The sequence below is a fragment of the Apium graveolens genome, chromosome 9, assembly GCF_009905375.1.
Source record: "Apium graveolens cultivar Ventura chromosome 9, ASM990537v1, whole genome shotgun sequence".
Taxonomy (NCBI): Eukaryota; Viridiplantae; Streptophyta; class Magnoliopsida; order Apiales; family Apiaceae; genus Apium; species Apium graveolens.
This window is the reverse complement of record NC_133655.1, coordinates 116,583,629-116,602,287: the sequence shown is the minus strand read 5'-3', so window position 1 is coordinate 116,602,287 and position 18,659 is coordinate 116,583,629. Positions and strand designations below refer to the sequence as shown.

General features: G+C 38.7%; 2 non-coding genes across 2 annotated transcripts; both read right to left on the bottom strand.

Moving 5' to 3' along the window:
• Positions 1–5,855: 5,855 nt before the first annotated feature.
• Positions 5,856–5,962, bottom strand: LOC141687721 (small nucleolar RNA R71). The gene has a single exon (XR_012561207.1). It is a non-coding gene; the product is annotated as a small nucleolar RNA R71 (small nucleolar RNA).
• Positions 5,963–11,132: 5,170 nt separating this feature from the next.
• LOC141688238 (small nucleolar RNA R71) lies at positions 11,133–11,239 on the bottom strand. Its single transcript, XR_012561695.1, has one exon. It is a non-coding gene; the product is annotated as a small nucleolar RNA R71 (small nucleolar RNA).
• Between the last annotated feature and the right edge of the window lie 7,420 nt (positions 11,240–18,659).

The window sequence follows — 18,659 nt, the reverse complement described above, 5'->3', positions numbered from 1 at the left end:
TTTCGGGATTCGTTTCACCGCGCGTCGTTTTGTTATTTGTTAAAAAACGGGTACAAAGAGCACCTTAAAAAGTATTTTAAAATTTTCAAAAATTATGTCTTTGTAAACTTCGGGATATTTATGAAATTTTGAAATTATCTTCGCAATTTTCTGAAATTATTTTTCGTACACCCAAATTCGTTAATTTCAAGTTGTGGGCGAATCGAGCCGCAAAAAAAACTACGTAATTATCCTAAATGCTACGTGTTCACTTTATATTCATCAGAGGACACGTGTTAGCAGGAGATTAAGGAAGAAATTTTTTTATTATAATAACAAAACCCCTCCTGTGCTTGCCCTGTTGGTCTTTTTACTCCATCTCATTTCCTCTTTTCTTCGGTTCTCTGTTCCGCCATTGTGCTCATTTCGGCTCATTCATCTGGTAAGCAGCCGTGCCCAGGTGGATTTGGTCTCTGTGATTATGTGCTTATACATATATACGTATGTATATTGGTGTGCAATTGGCTGTTGTCCCTGTGTTATCCTTATCTTTTTCCGTCGCCGCCTCCTTTCTCCGATTCAGGCGAGGGGTGTGTGGCGCGTTGGGTTGGTGTGTCGCTGCACGCGTTGCGTGTGTGTGTGGCTATATTCATGTTGCTTCTGTTGTTGACTATTTTGATTCGGTTAATCTAATTTTTATTGTAAACATTTCACAGTAACTTTAATTGATACTCGTGATATAAATAATTTTGTGCGATTAGTTTTATTCGAAGAAATCGGTGAAATTCGTGTGGAAACCCGGAATTATTCGGGCACCGACGGATTTTACTGCCGTCCGCGATGAATTTCGACGAGCGGACGGTGGACCGTGATGAATTATTATGAGTCCTAATATTTTAAAATAAATATAAAATATGGATAACAATTAATAACTGTAATGGAATTGACGTTTAGGAATTTATGGCCTGTGATTGTGCTGTTGGTTCGAGATTGTTGGATTGCGTGTTTGGGGTTATGAATTTGAGTTGATTTGATTGATTTCTGGATTGATTGTTGATTGAGACATCGAATAGTATCGACGGGTAGTCCGATATACAAATGAGATGCTGCCCGATTTCCTGGAAATCGAACTACGGAAATACGGGAGCGTATCCGGTGATTATCGGGACATCGAGCGGATATATATAAATACATATATATTTTATACGAAACTTGATGGTTCGGTGTGATGCAATATTTTTCCAAAACCAATAACCCTAATTTTGTAAAATGGCGAGTATATGTATTTTCTGAAAATAAACCCCAAACCGATTTTCAAGATTGTGAACCCTAATTGTTGTGTGTGTTATTATAATATGAATAAGTACGAGTCAGGAACCGTTATCATTGGGTAGGTTATTAGCGAGGATATGTCAAGCATACCTACACATCTAACGTAGGGTATTTCGGCTCTGTAGCATTCTAGTTGAAGGACTCCAGAAGTAAAGTCGAACTATAGAAAACTTAGTGATCAGTCGAGAAATGTGTCGAGGTTCCAAGCGAAGGACCTGAACGTTGAAGTCGGATCCTGGATAGTCTCATAGTAAGGCGATAAAACCGAGTGTCCAAGCTAATCCAAGGACAATCAGAGATAGTCGTAACGCTCTGCAAGGCAAGTACCCCTGACCATTCTTTTTATGGTTCAGTACGTATGAATAGCTGAATGCTTTATTTTCATAATGGAACAGAAACATTTTAAGTTACGTATCCCCGTAGTTATAAATCACTGTTTCAAATTGTTTTGGGGAAAAGTAACTTCGAAAGGTACCTATCTCGAACGAAATGATTGCGAAATGGATTTTATATGTGTGCTGGTTAAATAAACGATTTTGAAAATGAGATAGGTACAAGTAATTTGAAAACTTGATAAAATGGTAAGATATGGGATATTGAGGTGGCGTAAGAGGCTAATTTGGTTGCACGCACTATATAACCGATTAGTCCAGCAGGTCAGAGACCGAGCTAGTCTCTGAGTTCCGGAACAGGTATATAGGATGGCAGTGAGAGCCGTCCAGTGTTGATAGCCTGATCAGCTGTCTTCATATATTCGTAAGTATCTGATTTGGCTTTGTGATTCTCGAAACGGAACAAGTAAGTTATATAGTGGAATTGAAAATGAAAATGGCATGCTAGAATAAAACTCTGGTATTTGTACATAGCACACTACTACGTTTGTTTTGTTGAAAGCATGCTAGTTTTGAGTATCCAGTTTATAAATGTTTTACATGTTTTGTAAACGAGCTATAATCTCTGTTCCTATCACTGTTTTATCGTAAACTGTTTTATATGTTATTCATATAGTGGTACTGCAGAGCAATTGATTGCTCACCCTTGCAGAATGTTTTATATATGTATTGCAGATGCCTAGGAGATTCTTCCGTGGTAGTAAGGGCACAGTTCCAGTTCCCGTCGTGTCAGACTCCTCTGAGATGATTGTGTTGGACCAAGGGTGGTCTGTTGAGTTGTTGTGTTTGACCATGCAATGAGTGTGGTCTACAAAAGACTTATACAGTAGTACCCATGTAGCGAGCGTTAGGTTAGCGGATCCCAGACTATAAAAGCCTTAGGTCACTAGGCGCAAACTCCCCTAAGAACTTTGTAACTCGAGTACTAAAGAGCCCACTCGTGATCGATTATACATAACACTTATTTTTTTCTCTTTATTTTTCTTTTTCTCTTTTTTTTCCACAAATTTCTGAACGAGTGCATTTCGCTCCATCTCGTTCAACCCTGGACTACTCATATAAATATGAGCCGGCTACTAGCCATTTGACACCTAGCCACAACAACTAGCAATGAAATCCAATTTTTTTCCAATTTTTAAAAATTCATGTTATTTTATTATTAAGAGAATATCCTAAATTTTAAATATAAATAAACGATTAAACTTAGACAAACAAAAAAAACCATGATCGTGATCTAGCACTCAAGCAACATATAAGACTTAGTTAAATACAAGTGTCTCTAGAATGCAAATCAACTCGATACGACTCAACATTACTAAATACGACATCACTACACTAGCATCAATATCACAACCCAATCGGTAAAATCATCTAAAGGATCATGTTATTATGCAAATGCATGAACTATATGAACAAACTATCATAAAAAGTACAAAAAAAACTACTACATGGCAAAATGCAACTATATAAACTAAACTATAATGAATATACAAATTATATGCTACTCACACAAACATATTCCTTCAACTACTACTCCCAAACTTAAAATATTCACTATCCTCAGTGAAAGGTAATAGTAAGAAATCAGGCATACCTACTCGGAATCGGGATCCTCACTCTCAATGGGTGGAGTGTCAGGCATGTCTGGAGGTGGATACACGGACTCCTCGACAAATACTGGCACTGGATGTTAACACTTGTGGCTCTGAATGCAGTCCCCAACGCATGGGTGGGATCACGTACAAACCTGCTATGGATGTCATGCATCGTATCCATCCTCCTCGCTTGACGCCTATACAGCACTATGCTCATACCAACTCTAACACCAGCTCCTGCCTCCTCATGCTCCTGCTGCGATGACCCAGCCTCATCACCTAGCTGAGATCTCCAAGCAGTCCTACTCGTCTGACCTATCCCAGCAGCTGACCTCCCACCAGTTAGATGGTCAAACGTATATCCAAGCCCCTTCAAATCAGGCTTGCCTCCATCCCACTCTTGTATCGTCCGTAAAGTGGTGTTGTCAATCGGAGCACTCGAAATCTGCAGCTGCTCATGTGCTGGCCAACGAACACCAACTGCCAAGAACAACTTCATCACTATGGACACATAGGGTATAGACCTGTTGAGTGGCATTTATGACACTTTATTATGCTCTAATAAGCTTCGAATTGATGCATTTGTACTCAAGTTGTTAAGTATTTTAATGTGTTTTCTAGTGTTTTTGCATTTCAGGCATTATCTAGGTAATAAGGAGAATTAGCATCATTTTGGTGTTAATTTGGTGTCAAGTTGGAGTTGGAATAAAAGCTTGTGGAAAGTCGGCTCGAAGCAGCAAGTCAAAGAAGGAAATCTAAATTTTTCTCAGAAGGATTACAGAAAGGATTACAGAAAGGCAGCGCGGTCGCGCGCTAAAATTAAGAAATCCTGATTCTAAAACAATTCTATTTGAGAGACTTCCAGATTGCATGGAGCTGCTATATATATTCTAATAAGGACGTTTCCAAGGGAGAGACGTACCAGAGCGCAAGGAGAGCCGTAAGAAGACCGTTTTAGCACAGATTCAACGAAAACGAAGAAGATCTTGTTTTTACTTGTGAATCTTTGTTCTAAGTTGTAACTTGGATGCTAGTTTTCTTACTTGTGAACCTTTACTCTTGTTTCATACTTGGTTTTGTTATTTAAGTATAAAGACTACGTTTGTTATACCATGATTTCATCGGAACCAACGTTGATGATGAGTCCGATTATGGGCTAATCGTTATCGTGGGGTTCTAGCGGATTTATTTATGGATTTCTTTAGTTAAATTCCTTATATGCCTTAGTGTGTGGTGATTGTATGATAGCCAATTATTGGTTGTGATTATTCGTCTTATAAGAGTCGCGAACTTGTAAGATAGCGTGTTAATTCTTAATGAAGTGGTGGTGAATTTAAGGATTTAGAACTTGCCATGCTAGCATAGGTTCATGTGTTATTGTTATGTATGTGTAATCATGATAGATAACTTCTGCTTTAAACCTTTATATTGTCAAATTCTATAGACATATAGGGTCTCAATATAATTGGTGTCTATTCAGCTTCTATCCCTTTTGTGGATGTCTGGTAGTATGTTATTCGTGCAATGAAAGTTGGTGTTTAACAGTTTCATGTTATCTGATTAGTGTCATCACCATTGCATGCTAAGGTTAAGAACCATAAGGCTATTGGATGAAGTATTTGATGAAGTTAGAATCTCATGTTTGTCTCTTATAATATACAACTCTCTTTTACTCTCTTAGTTATAATCATTACTTTAATTCGTAGTATAACCCAATTTTTTTTCTTCTTAGCATTGGATAATAACCATATCATCGGTGCATAGGTGCATAAATTACATAGTTAACCAACGCAAGTCTCTGTGGGAATGAACTAGAAAAGATTCTATATTACTTGCGAATGCGTATACTTGCATGAATTATTAGCGCGTGTTTAGCCCTTACAAGTTTTTGGCGCCGCTGCCGGGGACTGCAGTGTTAACTTTTAGTTTATGTGTTTGTCATCAGTGATCGTGAAAGTTCATTGACTCGGACATTGTTACTTACATACTCTTTTTTCTTGTTGTATTTCAGGTAATCTAGCGATCATTTATGCAAACGCGTTCTCGAGTTCGTAGGAGAATTCTGGAAAAAGATGAGGAAGAAGTTCTAGAGGATCGTAGGGAAGATTTTAAGGATGAAGAGAAAGTAGCCGAAGAAGAGAAAATCGAAGAACCTCCTTTATTAGAGATGGAGGGTCAAGCAGATAATTCTAAGGCTTTAATGGACTTTTCTAAGCCTAAGATCAATGACATTCAGTCAAGCATCATCAGGTCAGCCATCAAGGCTAACACTTTTGAGATCAAGTCGAGCACGATTCAGATGATACAGAACTCGGTTCAGTTTGGAGGTAATCCTACTGAAGACCCAAACATGCACATCAGGGATTTCATCATGATCTGTGACACTTTCAAGTTCAACGATGTGTCTGAAGATGCTATCAAGCTGCGACTATTTCTATTCTCTTTGAGGGACAAAGCGAAGTGTTGGTTACATTCTCTACCACCAGGGTCTATCACCAAATGGGAAGATCTTGCTCAAAAGTTTCTTACTAAATTCTTTCCTATGGCGAAGACTGCTGCAATCAGGAATGTTCTTACTCAGTTTGCTCAGAAAATTGGTGAATCTCTATCTGAGGCTTGGGATCGAGATAAGGAGATGCTAAGGAAGTGCCCATACCACGGCATGCCTGATTGGATGATTATAAACTGTTTCTATAATGGTTTAGGTGCACAATCTAGACCTATGCTTAATACAACATCTGGTGGAGCCTTATGGGCTAAAAGCTACAATGAAGCTTATGAGTTGATTGAGCTAATGGCAGCCAATGAAGAACAAAATCCTACACAATGAATATTGCAAGGAAAGGTAGGAAATTTTTTGGAAGTGGATTAAGCTATTGCTATAGCTGCTCAACTTCAAGCTTTAACGATGAAAGTGGACTCTTTGGCTAATTATGGATTTAATCAGATTACTAGTGTTTGTGAACTTTGTGTGGGAGCACATGAAACTGAGCATTGTGCTATTTCTAGCGAATCAGCTCAATTTGTGAGCAACTTCAGCTGGAGCAATAATCAGAACGCGGTGCAACAATCTTATCATCCATATACAGCAAGGCAATATAACCCTCCTGGTTTTCAGCAACCGCAATATGCCTCAAAGTAATAACTTCAACTTCAGCAGTTACCTCAAGCTAATGAAAAATCTAAATTGGAGGAGTTGAGACTCATGTGCAAGAGCCAAGTTGTCTCTATCAAGACCTTAGAGAATCAGATTGGGCAAACTGCGAATGCATTACTGAATCGACAACCTGGCACGCTTCCGAGCGATACTGAAGTGCCAGGCAAGAAGGAAGCTCATGAGCATGTTAAAGCAATCACATTGAGGTCTGGTAAGGTTCCGAATCTTGAAGAAGCTAGAACTCCAATTTCTGAAGTGGAGGCTGATGAGGAAGAAGTGTAGAAGGAAGCTGATGTGGAACCAAGGAAGACTAATATTGAGCACACTTCTCCTGAGGGTAATACAGGGGAGAAACAGATCTATCCTCCACCTCCTTTTTCAAAGAGGCTGCAGAAGAAGAAGCTGGATAAGCAGTTTGCGAAATTTCTGGAGGTGTTCAAGAAACTTCACATCAACATACCTTTTGATGAAGCTCTTTAGAAGATTCCTAGTTACACGAAATTCATGAAAGGTATTCTCTCTAGGAAGGTGAAGCTTGATGACTTAGAGACCGTTGCTCTCACGGAGGAATGCAGTGCTGTGCTACAACAGAAATTGCCTCCGAAGCCTAAAGATCCTGGAAGCCTCACTATTCCTTGCACCATTGGAAAGGTGTCATTTGATAAATGTCTATGTGACTTGGGAGCTAGCATCAATCTGATACCATTGTCAATCTTCAAAAATTACCTGATCCAAAGCCTACATACATGACTTTGCAATTGGACGATTGTTCTATTACATATCCCCGAGGTATTGTGGAGGATGTCTTGGTCAAGGTGGATAAACTCATCTTCCCTGCTGATTTTGTAATTCTTGATTTCGAGGAGGATAAGAAGATTCCCATAATCTTGGGAAGACCTTTCTTGGCTACTGGCCGAACCTTGATAGATGTGCAGAAAGGTGAGCTTACCATGCGAGTGATGGATCAGGTTGTGACTTTTAATGTGTTCAATGCCATGAAATTCCCTATAGAAAATGAGGAGTGTTTTAAAGTGGAATTGGTCGATACTGTGGTTAATTTTGAACTCGATCGTTTGCTAAGGTCTGATGCCTTAGAAAAGGCCTTATTGGGAAATTCTGATAGTGAAGATGACGAGGGTGACGAGCACTTGCAATATTTGAACACTTCTCCCTGGAAGCAAAAGATGGATATGCCTTTTAAATCTCTTGGATTTGAGGAGTTGAAAAGTTCTCCGAAACGCCTCAAGACATCTATTAAGGAAGCTCCTACTCTTGAGCTCAAACCTTTACCTGAACAATTGAGGTATGCATTTTTAGGTAATGCATCTTCTTAGCCTGTTATTATTGCATCTGACCTTTCAGCAACTGATGTGGAGAAGCTTTTGAGAATTCTTAGAGAGTTCAAATCGATAATTGGTTGGACTATAGCAGATATCAAGGGAATCAACCCTTCTTATTGTATGCACAAAATTCTGCTAGAAAAAGGAAGCAAGCCTACTATTGAGCAACAGAGAAGGCTAAATCCAATCATGAAAGAGGTTGTAAAGAAGGAAAATCTCAAGTGGCTAGATGCAGGAATTATTTATCCTATTTCTAACAGTTCATGGGTGGGCCCAGTTCAGTGTGTGCCAAAGAAAGGCGGTATCACTGTGGTAGCAAATAAAAAGAATGAGCTTATTCCGACACGAACAGTCACAAGGTGGAGATTTTGCATGGATTATAGAAAGCTAAACAAGGCTATAAGGAAGTATCACTTCCCTCTTCCTTTCATTGATCAGATGCTTGATAGACTGGTTGGGCATGATTATTATTATCTTTTGAATGGCTATTTGGGATATAATCAGATTTGTATTGCTCTAGAGGATCAAGAGAAGACTGGATTCATATGTCCATTCGGCACTTTTGCATTCTGAAGAGTTTTTTTGGGCTATGTGGAGCGCCAACCACTTTTCAGAGATGTATGATGGCTATCTTCTCTGACATGATTGAAAATAACGTAGAAGTGTTCATGGACGATTTCTCGGTCTTTGGAACTTCTTACAATGAATGCTTGCATAATCTTGGGTTAGTATTGAAAAGATGTGTTGAGACCAACTTGGTTCTTAATTGGGAGAAATGTCATTTTATGGTGCGCCAAGGCATCATTCTTGGTCACAAGGTTTCTAGCAAGGGACTTGAGGTAGAAAAAACCAAGGTGGGGGTGATCAAAAATCTTCCTCTACCCATATCTGTTAAGGGAATTCGCAGTTTTCTTGGTCATGCAGGTTTTTATAGGCGTTTCATCAAGGACTTCTCGAAGATTTCGAAGCCGTTGTGCAATTTACTAGAGAAAGACATTCCTTTCAAGTTTGATGACGAGTGCCTTGCTACTTTTGAGACATTAAAGAAAAGCTTGATTACAGCACCTGTCATAACTGCACCTGATTGGTCTGAACCATTTGAAATAATATGCGATGCAAGTGACTATGCAGTTGGAGCAGTTCTTGGGCAACGCAAGAACAACATATTTCATGTAGTCTACTATGCTAATAAGACTCTTAATGGTGCTCAACTGAATTACACCACTGATTAGTGGCATTTTATACCACTTAGAACGTCTTATAATGGCTTGGATTGGTGTCTTGAAATCAAGTATTTTGTGTATTTGATGCGTTTTTCTAGTGTTTGTGCATTTCAGGGTATTACTTGCATTTATGGAGAGATTTCATCAAGAATACACCTTGGCATGTGTTTGGCATTGCGAGTGGGAAGATAGGAGCATAATGCAGCAAAGAACGGGAGCAAAAACAGAGCATTTTCCAGAAGGGGTCTGAGCGCCCGCTCAGCTCTGCTGAGCGACCGCTCAGGAAGCTGAGCGCCCGCTCAGGATTGGTGAGCCACCGCTCAGGGACGGAAATTTAAAATAATTATTTTAGACTCCTGATTCTATTAAGCTTCCAACTTCTGAGATAGCTGGGTTTTTTGGGACTCCTGTATAAGTAGTTTTCAGAGACGTTTCACATAGAGTTGAATCGTAGTATTAATCAAGGAACGAGGAGATAAGGAAGAAGACCGTTTTAGCACATCGCAACGAAGAGGAAGCATATTTTCTTGTGATTCTTTATATCGTTGTAACGTTGGATGCTAGTTTTCTTTACTTTGAACCTATTTACTCTTGTGACGTACTCTGGTTTAATATAAGTAGTTTTAGTTATTATTCTCGTGTGTTATTATCATGTTTTCATATGAACCCATGGTGACGATGAGTTCAATCATGGGTTAATCGTGATCATGGGGTCGTAACGGATTTGATATGGAATTCTTTGGTTAGTTGTTTAATACCTTAGTGTGTGATGATTGTATGATATCTAGTATTGGTTGTGCTTATTCATCTTATGTGCGTCGTGAACATATAAGATAGGGGGTTAATCTCTTGTGAAGCGACGGTGGATCTTGAGATTTAGAACTTGCCATGCTAGCATAGGTTCATGTATGTGTATGCATGATTAGTGGGTAACTCTAACCGTTTTACTTGCCCTGTGTAATCTTAAGGAATAACTTGTGCTTAAATAGTTATGTTGTCAAATTCTGTAGACATATAGGGTCTCAACATAATTGACGCATATTTAACTTCTATCTTAATTGTTAATGCTTGGTAGAATGGTATTAGTACAATGAAATTTGGCTTTTAAAAGTTTCGTGTTATTCGATTAATATCATCACTATTATATGCTAAGGGTAATAACAATAACTATTGAAGGAAGTAGTAATGACGTTGTGATCTCATGTGTGTTTACTATTGTTAATTCAAGTGTCAATTAAGTGCTTAATTCTCTTAGTTAATTGTAGTTAATAATTAGTTATTAAATTCTAAGCGTTATTGTCTTGACATTGAGAAGTAATTATACATTGGTGAGTGAGTGTTAGTTGAACATAATTAGTCTGAGTCTTTGTGGGAACGAACTAGAAAGTATTCTATATTACTTGTGAACGCGTATACTTGCGTGTATTATTAGCGCATGTTTCCGCCCTAACAAGTTTTTGGCTCCGCTGCCGGGGACTCGGCGTAGTTGTTTAGTTTATGTACTTACCATCAGTGGTCATTAGGACTCATTGATTAAGACTTGTTACTTATTATTTTCGGTTGTGTTTCAGGTACTTTAGCGAGCGTTTATACAAACACGTTCTCGTACTCGCGAGAGGACTTTAGATACGGCTGAGGAGACAGATGAAGTTCTTGGTATTCCAGAGAAGATAGATTTTGAAGATTTGGATACAGAAAATGAGCAGATAGAACCAGTAATCATGGGTGATCATATAGTTCCGGCAGATCCAGCTCTTATGGACTTTTCTCGGCCTAAAATTGATGACATTCAGTCAAGCATCCTTCACCCGGCTATTCAGGATAACACTTTTGAAATCAAGCCGGGCACTATTCAGATGGTGCAGAATTTTGTTTCTTTTGGAGGTGCTGCTACTGAAGATCCCAACATACACATCAGGAATTTTGTCAAGATCTGTAGTACCTTCAAATATAATGGTGTGACTGATGAGGCTATCAAGATGAGGCTTTTCCCATTCTCACTAAGGGATAAAGCTAAGGACTGGTTACATTCTGAACCAGCTGGGTCCATCACTACTTGGCAAGATCTTGCGCGGAAGTTTCTGGTGAAGTTCTATCCAATGGCCAAAACTGCGGCTGTGAGGAGTGCTCTTACTCAGTTTGCACAACAACCTACAAAATCTATGTGCGAAGCTTGGGAGCGCTACAAGGAGATGTTGAGAAAGTGTCCACATCATGGTATGCTTGATTGGATGGTGACCACTGGTTTCTATAATAGTTTGGGGGCCCAATCTCGACCCATGCTCGATGCAGCAGCTGGAGGCGCCTTGTGGGCCAAAATCTATACTGAGGCTTATAATCTTATTGAGACTATGGATGCAAATGAGCATCACAACCCAACTCAAAGGATGATGCCTGGGAAGGTAGCAGGTATTCTGAAAGTTGATGCAGCTATAGCTAGCAGCGCAGGTCCAAGCGCTGTCCATGAAGATCGATTCTTTAGCCACCTATGGAGTCAATCAGATAGCTATGGTCTGTGAGCTTTGTGCAGGTTCTCATGCTACGGATCCGTGTTCTCTTGTTAATGAATCTGTTCAGTATGTGAACAATTATCAGCGACCGCAGCAGCTTGTGCAAGCTACTTATCATCCTAACAAAAAAAATCATCCAAATTTCAGCTGGAGTAATAATCAGAATGCTATTCAGCAACCATATCAGCAAGGCGTAAGTAAACAGTTTAATCCACCTGGATTCCAGCAACCATAACAGTATGCTCAAAGGCAATCATATCCTCAACAAGGAGGTGCAGCTCCACCTTCTAGTGCTGATTTTGAGGAACTCAAGTTGTTATGCAAAAGTCAGGCTGTTTCTATCAAGACCTTGGAAAATCAAATCGGTCAAATAGCCAATGCAGTGCTCAATCGTCAACCTGGCACACTTCCCAGTGATACTGAAGTGCTAGGCAGGAAGGAAGCTAAAGATCAAGTCAATGCTATTACCTTAAGGTCTGGAAAAGTTGCTGATGCTGAAAAAGCAAAAGAAAGAGAAGCTGAAGTTGGCGAAGAAGAGAAGTAAAAGGAGAAAGCGGCGGAACCAAGGAAGACTACTGTTGAACACACTCTGCCTGAGGGTAATACAGGGGAGAAACAACTCTATCCTCCACCACCTTTCCCTAAGAGATTGCAACAACAAGAGCTGGATAAGCAGTTTGGTAAGTTTCTGGAGGTGTTCAAGAAACTTCACATCAATATACCTTTCGCTGAGGCTCTGGAGCAAATGCCCAGTTATGCGAAATTTATGAAGAGTATTCTTTCAAGGAAGGTGAAACTGGATGACCTTGAGACCGTTGCTCTAACGGAAGAGTGCAGTGTTGTGCTGCAACAAAAATTACCTCCAAAGCTTAAAGATCCAGGTAGCTTCACCATTCCTGGCACCATTGGCAAGTTTTCTTTTGACAAGTGCCTGTGTGATTTGGGAGCAAGCTTCAATCTGATGTCGTTGTCTATCTTTAAAAAGTTAAATTTTCCTGATCCAAAGCCCACCTACATGTCTCTACAATTGGCTAATCGTTCTATTACATACCCACGAGGCATAGTGGAGGATGTGCTAGTAAAGGTGGATAAGCTCTTCTTTCCTGCAGACTTTGTTATTCTGGATTTCGAGGAAGATAAGAAGATTCCCATTATCTTGGGGAGACCTTTCTTGGCTACAGGTCGTACCTTGATAGATGTGCAGAAGGGTGAACTTACTATGAGGGTGCAGGATCAGGATGTGACATTTAATGTATTCAAAGTGATGAAATTCCCTACAGAAGACGAGGAGTGCTTAAAAGTGGATTTGATTGATTCCGCGGTTACTTCAGAACTTGATCATATGCTAATGTCTGATGCATTAGAGAAAGCTTTAGTAGGGGACTTTGACAGTGATGATGAGGATGGCAATGAGCAACTATAATATCTAAATGATTCTCCTTGGAGGCGAAAGCTAGACATGCCATTTGAATCTCTTGGTACTTCTGACCTCAAAAATGCTGAAGGAAAGCTCAAACCATCTATTGAGGAAGCACCTACCTTGGAGCTTAAACCATTGCCTAAACACTTGAGGTATGCTTTTTTAGGTGATGCATCTACTTTACCTGTTATTATTGCATTTGACCTTTCAGGTAGTGAGGAGGACAAGCTCTTGAGGATCTTGAGAGAATTCAAATGGGCTATCGGATGGACTATAGCAGACATTAAAGGGATCAGCCCTTCGTACTGCATGCATAAAATTCTGCTAGAGGAGGGTAGTAAGCCGACTGTTGAGCAACAGCGAAGACTTAATCCTATCATGAAAGAAGTGGTGAAGAAAGAAATTCTGAAGTGGCTTGATGCAGGAATCATATACCCTATTTCTGACAGTTCTTGGGTGAGCCCCGTGCAATGTGTACCTAAAAAAGGAGGTATTACTGTGGTAGCAAATGAGAAGAACGAGCTCATTCCCACTCGAACAGTCATAGGATGGAGGGTATGTATGGATTACAGAAAGTTGAACAAGGCCACAAGGAAGGATCACTTCCCTCTTCCATTTATTGATCAGATGCTTTACAAGTTGGCCGGTCATGAATATTATTGTCTTCTGGATGGCTATTCGGGGTATAATCAGATATGTATTGCACCAGAGGATCAAGAAAAGACTAGCTTCACTTTTCCATTTGGCACGTTTGCTTTTCGCAGAGTTTCGTTTGTCTTATGTGGTAAACCTGCCACTTTCCAGAGATGTATGATGGCTATATTCTCTGATATGATTGGAAACAATGTAGAGGTGTTCATGGATGACTTCTCCGTATTTGGACATTCGTATGATGAATGTTTGAATAATCTTTGTGTAGTGCTCAAAAGGTGTGTGGAAACTAATTTGGTGCTCAATTGGGAAAAATGTCACTTTATGGTACGTGAAGGCATTAATCTTGGGCATAAGGTCTCTAGCAAGGGTCTTGAGGTGGACAAAGCCAAGGTGGGAGTCATTGAAAATCTTCCAGCACCTATTTCTGTGAAAGGAATCCGTAGTTTTCTTGGTCATGCGGGTTTTTATCGGCGTTTTATCAAAGAATTTTCGAAGATATCTAAGTCGTTGTGCAACTTGCTTGAGAAGGATGTGCCTTTAAAATTTTCTGATGAATGCTTGACGACATTCGAGACTCTCAAGAAGAGTTTGATAACTGCACCAGTTATTACGACACTTGATTGGATAGAGCCTTTTGAGATGATGTGTGATGCGAGTGATTATGCGGTAGGCATAGTTCTTGGGCAGCACAAGAATAATCTCTTTCATGTGGTCTACTATGCTAGTAAGACTCTAAATGGAGCTCAAATGAACTGCACCACTACTGAGAAGGAGCTCTTGGCTATAGTCTTTGGTTTCGAAAAATTTCGATATTATTTGCTTGGGACAAAGGTGACAGTGTTCACTGATCATGCGGCCATTCGCTATTTGGTTTCTAAGAAGGATTCAAAGCCTAGACTCATTCTTCGGGTGTTCTTGCTACAGGAATTTGAGTTAGAGATCAAGGATCGAAAAGGTACTAAGAATCAAGTAGCTGACCATCTCTCCAGATTGGAGAATCCCGATTCTACTTCACATGATAAAACATTGATCAACAAATCTTTTTTGGATGAGCAGTTGTTCGCAGTTTAGGACGAAGAGCCATGGTTCGCAGATATTGTGAACTATCTTGTTAGAAATATACTGCCTCTCAATATGAATACAGCTCAAAAGAAGAAGTTTCTGCATGAGGTGAAGTGGTATATGTGGGATGAGTCGTATTTGTTTAGACAAGGAGCTGACCAGATCATCAGGAGATATATCCCATTCTATGAGATGGAGGAGATATTACGAGACTTCCACTCCACAGTTTATGGTGGACATTATGGCGGTGAAAAGACGGCAGCTCGTATTCTGCAAGTAGGTTTTTTCTGGCCTACTTTGTTTAAGGATGCTCATTAGTTCGTTTTAAGGTGTGATCATTGCCAAAGAATGGGGAATCTTACAAGGAAGGATGAGATGCCATTAAATGTCATGCTTGAAGTCGAGGTTTTTGATGTTTAGGGAATCGATTTCATGGGGCCATTTGTCTCGTCCTGCAATAATCAGTACATCTTGCTGGCAGTCAATTATGTCTCAAAATTGGTAGAAGTCAAGGCTCTACCGATGAACGATGCAAAGGTAGTCTTGAATTTTCTTTCTAAGCAGATTTTCACAAGGTTTGGAATGCCACGAGTAATCATAAGTGATGAAGGGTCGCATTTCTGCAACCATAAGTTCACTTCTATGATGCAGCGCTACAATATGAATCATCATGTTGCTACTTCCTATCATCAGCAAACTAATGGTCAAACAGAAGTGTCTAATAGAGAGATTAAGCGCATTCTAGAGAAAGTTGTTTTTCCGTCAAGGAAGGATTGGTCTTTAAAGCTCGATGAAGCTGTTTGGGCTTACAGAACAACATACAAGACTCCACTTGGGATGTCCCTGTAATGACCCCAATTTTTGAGAAATTTTGAAACCCTTATGAATAGTGTTTTTGCTGAACGAGAAAACTTTTCATGCCACGCTATGTAGGGGTTCTGTTATTGATCTTATGGGATATTATTAGTACTCTATGTGGTATATAAGTGTATGTAAAGATCGTCAGAATCCAATTCCGAACACTTTGATTTTTCCCGGAAATCCATAAGATACGGAGAGAATTGAGTATAAGGTAACAGGATAAAAAGGATTGAAATTAAAGGATTATAGGAGAGGATCATAAAAGGAATATAATATATTGAGAAAGGTTAAGGGAACCTAAGTAATAAGATCCCGGGTATGATCCCTCAAACGATAAACGAGAACGAAAGATAAGCGAACCGTAAAACAAATAAGTGACCAAGAGACAAGCTTATACAAGAAGCCAGGGATTGTGACATCATCAAACCACAAGGTGTGGACAAGTGGGAGCATTATGACATGTGCAAGGTGACACAAGCATGACATAGAAGGGAAGGAAGTGTGGTTGAATTATAACCACACAAAATCAAGGTTAATTAAGTCATTAACCAAAAACAACACAAAAATCAACCAACCATGCAAATCATTTCATTTTCATCAAACAAAACACAAAAATCTCTTTCTTCCCAAGCTAGCTCTCGGCCCATTTCTTAAAATTTGAAGATCCAAGCTCCACCACTTACTATTTAGCAAGGTAATTATCTAAGCTTCCCCATGGATAGTTACATACTTCCTACAAGTTTAAGCTTCTAATTCCAAGCCAATCTTTTTCTATAAATCAAGGAAGAAGATGGTGAATAGTAACCTTCAAGAAATAACTTTAGTTTTCTTGAATTTTTATGAAAGATTAAGGTTATACAAGCAAGGATCAAGGTTCTTTAGGCATTCAAAGCTCTTGTGTTGTGTTAAAAAGCTTCAAGGAAGGTATAATCTCTTAACCAAGCTTTGTTATTGAATGTTAAGAGCATAATATGAGTATTTTAGTTCATGAGAGGCTTGATGGTTGTGTATGTAGAGATTAGTGAGTTTTGGGATGTTGTTGGATTGGTAAATGTTGTTGTTTTGATTAAAAGAACTTAAGTATGATTAAAGTTAAGCTTAGGCATAAGTATGAATGATTAAATTGAATTGTTTGGGGTTGTTATGATGTGATGAGGATGGATGTTGGTTGTATGTTGGATTTGAGGTTGATTTGGAATGGTTTTGAATGGTTTAAAATATTGGAAATCGCGTAAACATAGCCGTCGTAACGTCCGGTTTTCTTTGGACTGTTTTTGTGCATAGCATTAGGACCCGAGAACCCCCTGCTAGATTATGACCACTGCCATGTTTAGATAGCTCATGTTACGAGCTTCGTTTTGATATGTAGTTCGTTCGATTCCGATGCACGGTTTAGGAGAAACGACCGTTTCAAGTAACGGCGTTTCGCGAACGAAACTTTTCCCCTCGCCTTACTTTGAAACATAGGTTAAAGACCAATAAGGGTTAATTAATGTATGAAACATTTATGGTAAGTGTGTTAGGCAGTTGGTAAGACACTCGCGAAGGAATCGCTTTAAAACTCGTAAAGGTTAAATTATTAAAAATGGTGGAGCCGAGGGTACCCGAGTGACTTAAGCGAATCAGTGAGCGCAAAACAAGCGTTAGAGTCTAAGTTAGTTAAAGTATAGATTTACAAGTGATTTTGGTTTAATTCCAACTTACTTGTTGTTTATAGGTTACCAGACTCGTCCCGAGCCTTTTATCACCCCAAGTCGCTCAGGCAAGTTTTCTACCCGTTATAACTGTTGTTGTGATGAATATATGTATTTGCATTATCTTGCGATAGATGCATGTTGGTTAATTAGCAATTGTTGCAACATATTGAAGCATGCTGCTATGGTATATATATATGCATGCCTGTTTCGCATTCTTTCCATATATATCTGTTGATTCAGTTGATAATACCTATGCTAGAGGATAGCGGTAATTTGCATATACCCTTAGTACAGGGACCCAAAGGTGAAAATATTTTCTAAAACCGGGAGTCGAGGATCCCGAGTAGATTTTGTATATATGGATATAAATATATATATATATATACTTATATATATATATATGGTCATAGTTTTCAAAACTATTAATCGAATAAGGTTTATTCGATAACTTTAACTTTATTTTATTATTGAATATTATTTCGAATATTATTCGAAGGCGTATGACTCCTTTATATTAAATGAATATTATTTTGAATATTCATTCGAGGACTTATGACTCCTATTATTTTATTATTGAATATTATTTTGAATATTCATTCGAGGACTTATGACTCCTTTTATTTTATTATCTGAATATTATTTGAATATTCATTCGAGGGCTTATGACTCTTTTATATTATTTATTGAATATTATTCGAATATTCATTCGAGGGCTTATGACTCAGTTTATATTATTTAATGAATATTGTTTAAATATTCATTTGAGGATCTATGACTCCGATTATTTGCTGAGATATATTCTTTATTTTATTAAAGAATAAGGTGTCAATAATCAAACTTATTTTCGATTATTCAAATAAAGATAGTACTTTCATATAAGTATATCTTTGGTTATTTAATACTCGTTTCAAGTATAAGGTTTAATACTTCTACTTCAATTATTTTTATAAAGATTATTCTTTATGGGAATATTATTTAAATAATAATATTCAGTCATTTTCTAAATATTCTGGGGACTGATTTACTTCATTAAATCAGCTTCACTCCAAACACTCTATAAAGTGTTTTCGAGTCTTCAAAATGATTTTTAAAAGTTAGAGCGGATCCCAAAACTCATTTTTATATTTAAGATCTTCCTTTTTAAGGGGATTTAAATACTCGCTCAAAACCTGAGGGATCCGGCTCTATGGTGTATTTTATATTCGCAACAAGGTTGCAGTTTTGGTAAATGAATTGATTACTTACCCAATGTTCGGGAAGTAAGTCCATCTATTTAGTCGGCATAAGCAACATGGGCTCAGTGGGCGTCCATGATAGTGTAAGTGGCTCAGTGGGAGTCCATCAAATGCATAAGTGGCTGAGTGGCAGTCCAGCATAAGGTCCTATTGCGACCAGGGTGATGACCAGTGGGGAATTCGTCCATCTACTAGTAGAAAA